At 38.2% G+C, this 9226-nt stretch overlaps 1 pseudogene; it reads right to left on the reverse strand.

Moving 5' to 3' along the window:
- Positions 1 to 8946: 8946 nt before the first annotated feature.
- Positions 8947 to 9004, reverse strand: LOC115802330 (U6atac minor spliceosomal RNA; annotated as a pseudogene).
- Positions 9005 to 9226: the final 222 nt, after the last annotated feature.

A 9226-nucleotide genomic window follows, 5' to 3' on the forward strand; every position in this document is an offset into this window, starting at 1 on the left:
CTTTAGCTAGACTAACCAATTACAAAAAGAGAGAAGACTCAAATTACTAAAATAAGGAATTAAAAAGGGAACACTGCTACCAACCTACATAAAAAGGATTACAAGGGGATAAGCTGCTTACAAAAAAATAGATCATATAGATGAAAGTGGACAAATTACTAGAAAAACACAAACAACCAAAACCGACTCAAGAAAAAGTAGAAAATCTGAATAGATACAGAACAGAAAAAGAGATTGCATATCAATTTTTTTTTAAGTTACAACAAATATGGGCCCAGGACCACACAGCCTCACTAATGACTTCTACCAAATGTTTAAAGAAGAATTAATACCATCACTTTATATATATTCCTCCAAAAAAAAAAAAAGAGGAAATACTTCCCAACTGATTCTCTAAGGTCAGTATCACCCTGATACCAAAACCATGCAATGACATCACAGTAAGATAAAATTACAGATCAGTATCCCTTATGAATACAGATACAAAAATCTCCAACAAAATAATAGCAAGCTAATTTCAGCAGCATATAAAAAATTATATACACAATGACCACATGGGTTAGTCACAGGAATATAAAGCTGATTCAATCTATAAAAATTAATGTATAGAGAATATTCTTACAAACCAACTGAAAAACTGATAGGATTAGTAAATGAGTTTAGCAAGGTTGCAGGATACAAGAACAATATATAAAAGTTGTGTTTTATACACTAGCAATGACAAATCTGAAAATGAAATTACTAAAACAATTCGCTTTGCAACACCATAGAAAATACTTACTAACAAATTTTCGAGAAGAAATTACTTGAACACTGAAAATTTCAAAATACTGTTGAAATAAAGGAGACTTACACCCCTATTTTACACAATATCCAAAAATCAACTCTAAACGGATTAAACACTTGAATGTAAGACCTGAAACCATAAAACTCCTAAAAGAAACATAGGCGGTAGGCTCCTTGACAGTGGTCTTCATAATGATTTTTTGGATTCGACACCAAAAACAAAGGCAACAAAAGAAAAAGTAAACAAGTAGGACTATATCAAATTAAAAACCTTCTGCACGGTAAAGAAAACCACCAAGAAAATGAAAGGGCAACCTACTGGACTAGTTGAAAATATCTGCAAACCATATATCTGATAAGGGGTTAATAGCCAAAACAGAAAAAGAACTTACAAACTTAACAGGAAAAAAGTCCAATTAAAAAAAGAGCAGAGGGCTTCCCTGGTGGCGCAATGGTTGAGAGTCCGCCTGCCGATGCAGGGGACGTGGGTTCGTGCCCAGGTCCGGGAAGATCCCACATGCCGCGGATCGGCTGGGCCTGTGAGCCATGGCCGCTGAGCCTGCGCTCCACAATGGGAGAGGCCACAACAGTGAAAGGCCTGCATAACGCAAAAAAAAAAACCAAAAAAAAACAAATCAGAGGATCTGAATAGACAGTTTTCCAAAGAAAACATCCAAATGGCCAACAAGTACATGCAAAGGTGCTCAACATCACTAATAATCAGGGAAATGAAAGTCAAAGCCACAATGAGATAATTGCCTCACACCTGTTAGAATGGCAATCATCAAAAAGAAAAGCCATAACAAGGGTTTACAAGGACACAAAGAAAAGGAACTGTAAATGGTTGTGGGCACTATGGAAAACAATGTTATTTCTCAAAAAAAATAAAAATCGAACTACCGTATGATCCAGCAATACTTTTCCTAGGTATATATCCAAAGGAAATAAAAACAAAATATTGAAGAGATATCTGTACTCTCATGTTCACTGTATTTTTCTTTTAAACATCTTTATTGGTGTATAATTGCTTTACAATGGCATGTTAGTTTCTGCTTTATAACAAAGTGAATCAGCTATACATATACCTATGTCCCCATATCCCTATCCCACCTCTCTAGGTGGTACAAAGCACCTAGCTGATCTCCCTGTGCTATGTAGTTGCTTCCCACTAGCTATCTATTTTACATTTGGTAGTGTATATATGTCCATACCACTCTCTCACTTCGTCCCACCTTACCCTTACCCACCCCGTGTCCTCAAGTCCATTCTCTATGTCTGCATCTTTATTCCTGTCCTGCCCCTACGTTTTTCCAGAACCATTTCTTTTACACTCCATGTATATGTGTTAGCATACGGTATTTGTTTTTCTCTCTCTGACTTACTTCACACTATGACAGACTCTAGGTCCATCCACCTCACTACAGATAGCTCAATTTCATTTCTTTTTATGGCTGAGTAATATTCCATTGTATATATGTGCCACATCTTCTTTATCCATTCATCCAATGACGGACACTTACGTTGTTTCCATCTCCGGGCTATTGTAAATAGAGCTGCAATGAACATTGTGGTACATGACTTTTTTGAATTATGGTTTTCTCAGGGTATATGCACAGTAGGGGGATTGCTGGGTCATATGGTAGTTCTATTTTTAGTTTTTTAAGGAACCTCCATACTGTTCTCCATAGTGGCTGTATCAATTTATATTCCCACCAATAGTGCATGAGGGTTCCCTTTTCTCCACACCCTCTCCAGCATTTATTGTCTGTAGATTTTTTTGATGATGGCCATTCTGATAGGTGTGAGGTGATACCTCATTGTAGCTTTGATTTGCATTTCTCTAATAATTAGTGATGTTGAACATCCTTACATGTGTTTGTTGGTGATCTGTATATCTTCTTTGGAGAAATCTCTATTTAGGTCTTCTGCCCATTTTTGGATTGCATTGTTTGTTTTCTCAATATTGAGCTGCATGTGCTGCTTATATATTTTGGCGATTAATCCTTTGTCAGTTGCTTCATTTGCAGATATTTTCTCACATTCTGAGGGTTGTCTTTTCGTCTTGTTTATGGTGTCCTTTGCTGTGCAAAAGCTTTTAAGTTTCATTAGGTCCCATTTGTTTATTTTGTTTTAATTTCCATTACTCTAGGAGGTGGGTCAAAAAGGATCTCGCTGTGGTTTATGTCATAGAGTGTTCTGCCTATGTTTTCCTCTAAGAGTTTTATTGTGTCTGGCCTTACATTTAGGTCTTTAATCCATTTTGAGTTGATTTTTGTGTATGGTGTTAGAGAGTGTTCTAATTTAATTGTTTTACATGTAGCTGTCCAGTTTTCCCAGCACCACTTACTGAAGAGGCTGTCTTTTCTCCATTGTATATTCTTGCCTCCTTTATCAAAGATAAGGTGGCCATATGTGTGTGGGTTTATCTCTGGGCTTTCTATCATGTGCCATTGATCTATATTTCTGTTATAGTGTCAGTACCACACTGTCTTGATTACTGTAGCTTTGTAGTATAGTCTGAAGTCCAGGAGCCTAATTCCTCCAGCTCTGTTTTTCTTTCTCAAGATTGCTTTGGCTATTCGGGATCTTTTGTGTTTCCATAAATATTGTGAAATTTTTTATTCTAGTTCTGTGAAAAATGCCATTGGTAGTTTGATAGGGATTGCATTGAATCTGTTGATTGCATTGGGTACTATAGTCATTTTCACAATGTTGATTCTTCCTATCCAAGAACATGGTATATCTCTCAATCAGTTTATATCATCTTTAATTTCTTTCATCAGTGTCTTATTGTTTTCTGCATGCAGGTCTTTTGTCTCCTTAGGTAGGTTTATTCCTAGGTATTTTATTCTTTTTGTTTCAGTGGTAAATGGGAGTGTTTCCTTAATTTCTAGTTTCAGATTTTTCATCATTAGTGTATAGGAATGCAAGAGATTTCTGTGCATTAATTGTTTATCCTGCTACTATACCAAATTCATTGATGAGCTCTAGTAGTTTTCTGGTAGCATCTTTAGGATTCTCTATGTATAGTATCACGTGATCTGCAAACAGTGACAGCTTTACTTCTTTTCCAATTTGGATTCCTTTTAACTGTTGTTCAAATCTGATTGCTGTGGCTAAAACTTCCAATACTTTGTTGAATAATACTGGTGAGAGTGGCCAACCTTGTCTTGTTCTTAATCTTAGAGGAAATGGTTTCAGTTTTTCACCAGTTAGAATGATGTTGCCAATGGTTTTGTCATATATGGCCTTTATTATGTTGATGTAAGTTCCCTCTATGCCTACTTTCAGGAGGGTGTTTATCATAAATGGGTATTGAACTTTGTTGAAAACTTTTTCTCATCTATTGAGATGATCATATGGTTTTTCTCCTTCAGTTGGTTAATATGGTGTATCACATTGATTGATTTGCATACATTGAAGAATCCTTGCATTACTGGGATAAACCCCACTTGATCATGGTGTATGATCCTTTTAATGTGCTGTTGGATTCTGTTTGCTAGTGTTTTGTTGAGGATTTTGCAGTGATATTAGCCTGTAGTTTTCTTCCTTTGTGGCATCTTTGGTTTTGGTATCAGGGTGATAGTGGCCTTGTAGAATGAGATTGGGAGTGTTCCTTTCTTTGCTATATTTTGGAAAAGTTTGTGAAGTACAGGTGTTAGCTGTTCTCTAAATGTTTGACAAAATTCGTCAGTAAAGCCATCTGGTCCTCGGCTTATGTTTGTTGGAAGCTTTTTAATCACAGTTTAAATTTCAGTGCTTATGATAGGTCTGTTTATATTTTCTATTTCTTCCTGGTTCAGTCTCAGGAGGTTGTGCTTTTTAAGAATTTCTTAAATTTCTTAATTTCTTAATTTCCATTTCTTCCAGGTTGTCAATTTTATTGGTCTAGAGTTGCTTGTAGTAATCTCTCATAATACTATGTATTTCTGCAATAGGAGTATTTCTTCTCCTTTTCATTTCAAATTCTATTGATTTGAGTAGTCTCCCTTTTTTTCTTGATGAGTCTGGCTAATGTTTATCAATTTTGTTTATCTTCTCAAAGAACCAGCTTTTAGTTTTAGTGATCTTTGCTATTGTTTCCTTCATTTCTTTTTCATTTATTTCTGATCTGATCTTTATGATTTCTTTCCTTTTTCTAATTTTGGGGTTATTTTGTTCTTCCTTCTCTAATTGCTTTAGCTGTAAGAGTAGGCTGTTTACTTGAGATGTTTCTTATTTCTTGAGGTAGGATTGTATTGCCATAAATTTCCCTCTTAGAACTGCTTTTGCTGCATCCCATAGGTTTTGGGTCGTCGTATTTTCATTGTCATTTGTTTCTAGGTATTTTTTTTTATTTCCCCTTTGATTTTTCAGTGCTCTCTTGGTTATTTAGTAATGTATTGTTTAGCCTCCATGTGTTTGTATTTTTTACAGATTTTTTCCTGTAATTGATGTCTGGTCTCATAGCATTATTCTCAGAAAAGATACTTGAAACTATTTCAATTTTCTTAACTTTACCAAGGCTTGATTTGTGACCCAACATATGATCTATCCTGATGAATGTTCCATGAGCACTTAAGAAGAAAGTGTATTCTGTTGTTTTGGGATGGAATGTCCTACAAATATCAATTAAGTCCATCTTGTTTAATGTATCATTTAAAGCTTGTGTTTCTTATTTAGTTTCATTTTGGATGATCTGTCCATTGGTAAAAGTGGGATGTTAAAGTTCCTTATTATGACTGTGTTACTGTCGATTTCCCCTTTTATGGCTTTTAGCATTTGCCTTATGTATTGAGGTGCTCCTATGTTGGGTGCATAAATAGTTACACTTCTTATATTTTCTTCTTGGATTGAGCCCTTGATCTTACGTAGTGTCCTTCTTTGTCTCTTGTAATAGTGTTTATTTTAAAGTCTATTTTGTCTGATAAGAGAATTGCTACTCCAGCTTTTTTTGATTTCCATTTGCATGGAATATCTTTTGCCATCCCCTCAATTTTCCATCGTATGTGTCCCTAGGTCTGAAGTGGGTCTCTTGTAGACAGCATATATATGGGTCTTGTTTCTGTATGCATTCAGCCAGTCTATGTCTTTTGGTTGGAGCATTTAATCCATTTACATTTAAGGCAATTTTTGATATGTATGTTCCTATTACCATTTCTTAATTGTTTTGGGTTTGTTATTGTAGGTCTTTCCTTCTGTTGTATTTCCTGCCTAGAGAAGTTCCTTTAGCATTTGTTGTAAAGCTGGTTTGGTGGTGCTGAACTCTCTCAGCTTTTGCTTGTCTCTAAAGGTTTTAATTTCTCCATCTAATCTGAATGAGATCCTTGCTGGGTAGAGTAATCTTGGTTGTAGATTTTCACCTTTCATCACTTTAAATATATTGTGCCACTCCCTTTTGGCTTGCAGAGTTTTTACTGAAAGATCAGCTGTTAACCTTATGGGGATTCCCTTGTATGTTATTTGTTGGTTTTTCCTTGTTGCTTTTAATATTTTTTCTTTGTATTTAATTTTTGATAGTTTGATTAATATGTGTCCTGGCGTGTTTCTCCTTGGATTTATCCTGTATGGGACTCTCTGCAGTTCCTGGACTTGATTGAGTATTTCCTTTCCCATATTAGGGAAGTTTTCAACTATAATCTCTTCAAATATTTTCGCAGTCCCTTTCTTTTTGTCTTCTTCTGGGACCCCTATAATTCGAATGTTGGTGCATTTAATGTTGTCCCAGAGGTCTCTGAGACTGTCCTCAAATCATTTCATTCTTTTTTCTTTATCAATTCATTTCATTCTTTTTTCTTTATTCTGCTCTGCAGTAGTTATTTCCACTCTTTTATCTTCCAGGTCACTTATCTGTTCCTCTGCCTCAGTTATTCTCCTATTGATTCCTTCTAGAGAATTTTTAATTTCATTTATTGTATTGTTCATGATTGTTTGTTTGCTCTTTAGTTCTTTTTTGTATTTTCTCCATTCTATTTCCAAGATTTTGCATCATGTTTCCTATCATTTCTCTGAATTCTTTTTCCGGTAGACTGCCTATTTCCTCTTCATTTATTTGGTCTGGTGGGTTTTTACCTTGCTCCTTCATCTGCTGTGTGCTTCTCTGTCTTCTCATTTTGCTTAATTACTGTGTTTGGGGTCTCCTTTTCACAGGCTGTAGGTTCATAGTTCCCACTGTTTTGGTGTCTGCCCCCAGTGGGTAAGGTTGGTTCAGTGGGTTGTGTAGTCTTCCTGGTGGAGGGGACTGGTGCCTGTGTTCTGGTGGATGAGGCTGAATCTTGTCTTTATGGTGGGCAGGACCACGTCCGGTGGTGTGTTTTGGGGTGTCTGTGACCTCATTATGATTTTAGGCAGCCTCTCTGCTAATGGGTGAGGTCGTGTTCCTGCCTTGCTAGTTGTTTGGTATAGGGTGTCTAGCACTGTAGCTTGATGGTCGTTGGGTGGAGCTGGGTTTTACTCTGAGATGGAGATCACTGGGAGAGCTTTCGCTGTTTGATATTACATAGAACCAGGAGGTCTCCGGTGGACCAATGTTCTGAACTCAGCTCTCCCACCTCAGAGGCTCTGGCCTGACACTGGCCGGAGCACGAAGACCTTGTGAGCCACACGGCTCAGAAGCAAAGGTAGATAAAAAGAAAGAAAGAAAGATAATAAAATAAAGTTATTAAAATAAAAAAATTATTAAAAATAAAAAATTTAGGGCTTCCCTGGTGGTGCAGTGGTTTAGAGTCCGCCTGCCGATGCAGGGGACGCGGGTTCGTGCCCCGGTCCGGGAAGATCCCACATGCCACGAAGCGGCTGGGCCCGTGAGCCATGAGCCATGGCCACTGAGCATGCGTGTCCGGAGACTGTGCTCCACAATGGGAGAGGCCACAACAGTGAGAGGCCCGTGTACTGCAAAAAAATAAAATAAAATAAAATAATTTAAAAGTAATAAAAAGAAAAGAAAAGAAAAAAGAAAGAAAGCAACCAAAGCAAAAAACAAATCCACCAGTGATAACAAGTGCTAAAAACTATCCAAAACAAAACAAAACAAAAGTAAAAAAACCACGGACAAACAGAACCATACGACAAATGGTAAAAGCAAACCTATACAGACAAAATCACACAAAGAAGCATACACATACACACTCACAAAAAGGGAAAAAGGAAAAAAACAAATATATCTATATATTAAAAAAAAGGAAGAGAGCCACCAAATCAATAAACAAATCTACCAGTGATAATAAACTCTAAATACTAAACTAAGATAAACATAAAACCAGCAACAAATTAGATGCAGAAAGCAAACCCCAAGTCTACAGTTGCTCCCAATGTCCACTGCCTCAATTTTGGGATGATTCAATGTCTATTCAGGTATTCCACTGATATAGGGTACATCTAGTTGATTGTGGAGATTTAATCTGATGATCCTAAGTCTGCTGGGAGAAACTTCCCTTTCTCTTTGTTTGCACAGCTCCTGGGGCTCAGCTTTGGATTTGGCCCTGCTTCTGCATGTAGCTCGCTTGAGGGCATCTGTTCTTCGCTCAGACAGGATGGGGTTAAAGCAACAGCTGATTAGGGGGCTCTGGCTCACTCAGACTGGGGGTAGGGAGGGGTACGGAATGTGGGCCAAGCCTGAGGCAGCAGAGGCCAGCATGACATTGCAACAGCCTGGGGTGCACCGTGTGCACTCCAGGGGAAGTTGTCCCTGGATCATGGGACCCTGGCAGTGGCAGGCTGCACAGGCTCCCAGGAGCGGGGGTGTGGATAGTGACCTGTGCTTGCACACACAGGCTACTTGGTGACTGTAGCAGCAGTGTTAGCATTTTGTGCCTGTCTCTGGCATCCACGCTGATAACTGCGGCTCGCACCACTCTCTGGCACTCATCTAGGTGGTACTCTGAATCCCCTCTCCTCGCGCACCCTGTAACAATGGTCTCTTGCCTCTTTGGCAGTTCCAGACTTTTTCCTGGACTCCCTCCTGGCTCGCTGTGGTGCATTAGCCCCCTTCAGGCTGTGTTCATGCAGCCAACCCCAGTCATCTCCCTGGGATTTGACTTCTGAAGCCAGAGCCTCAGCTCCCAGCCCCCACCCGCCCCAGCAGGCAGGCAGACAAGCCTCTCAGGCTGGTGAGTGCTGGTCGGCACCAACCCTCTGTCCAGGAATGTCTCCGCTTTGCCCTCTGCATCCCTGTTGCTGTGCAAGCCCTCTTCCATCCTTGTTGAGGGGACTGCTAACCTTTTCTCCTCTTATACAACACCCATGTTCACTGTATTATTCACAATAGCCAAGATATGCAAACAACCTTTGTCCATCAATGGGTGAACACATAATGAACATGTGTTATATATATACACATACATATATATGTATATATATACACATACATATATATATCTGTGTGTATATATATATATATATATATATATATATATATATAATGGAATACTATTCAGCCCTGAGAAAGGAGGAAATAGTACAA

This window comes from Delphinapterus leucas, chromosome 14 (genome assembly GCF_059928025.1).
Source record: "Delphinapterus leucas isolate spDelLeu-1000000601 "Yukka" chromosome 14, BTC_Dleu_Yukka2, whole genome shotgun sequence".
NCBI classification, from domain to species: domain Eukaryota; kingdom Metazoa; phylum Chordata; class Mammalia; order Artiodactyla; family Monodontidae; genus Delphinapterus; species Delphinapterus leucas.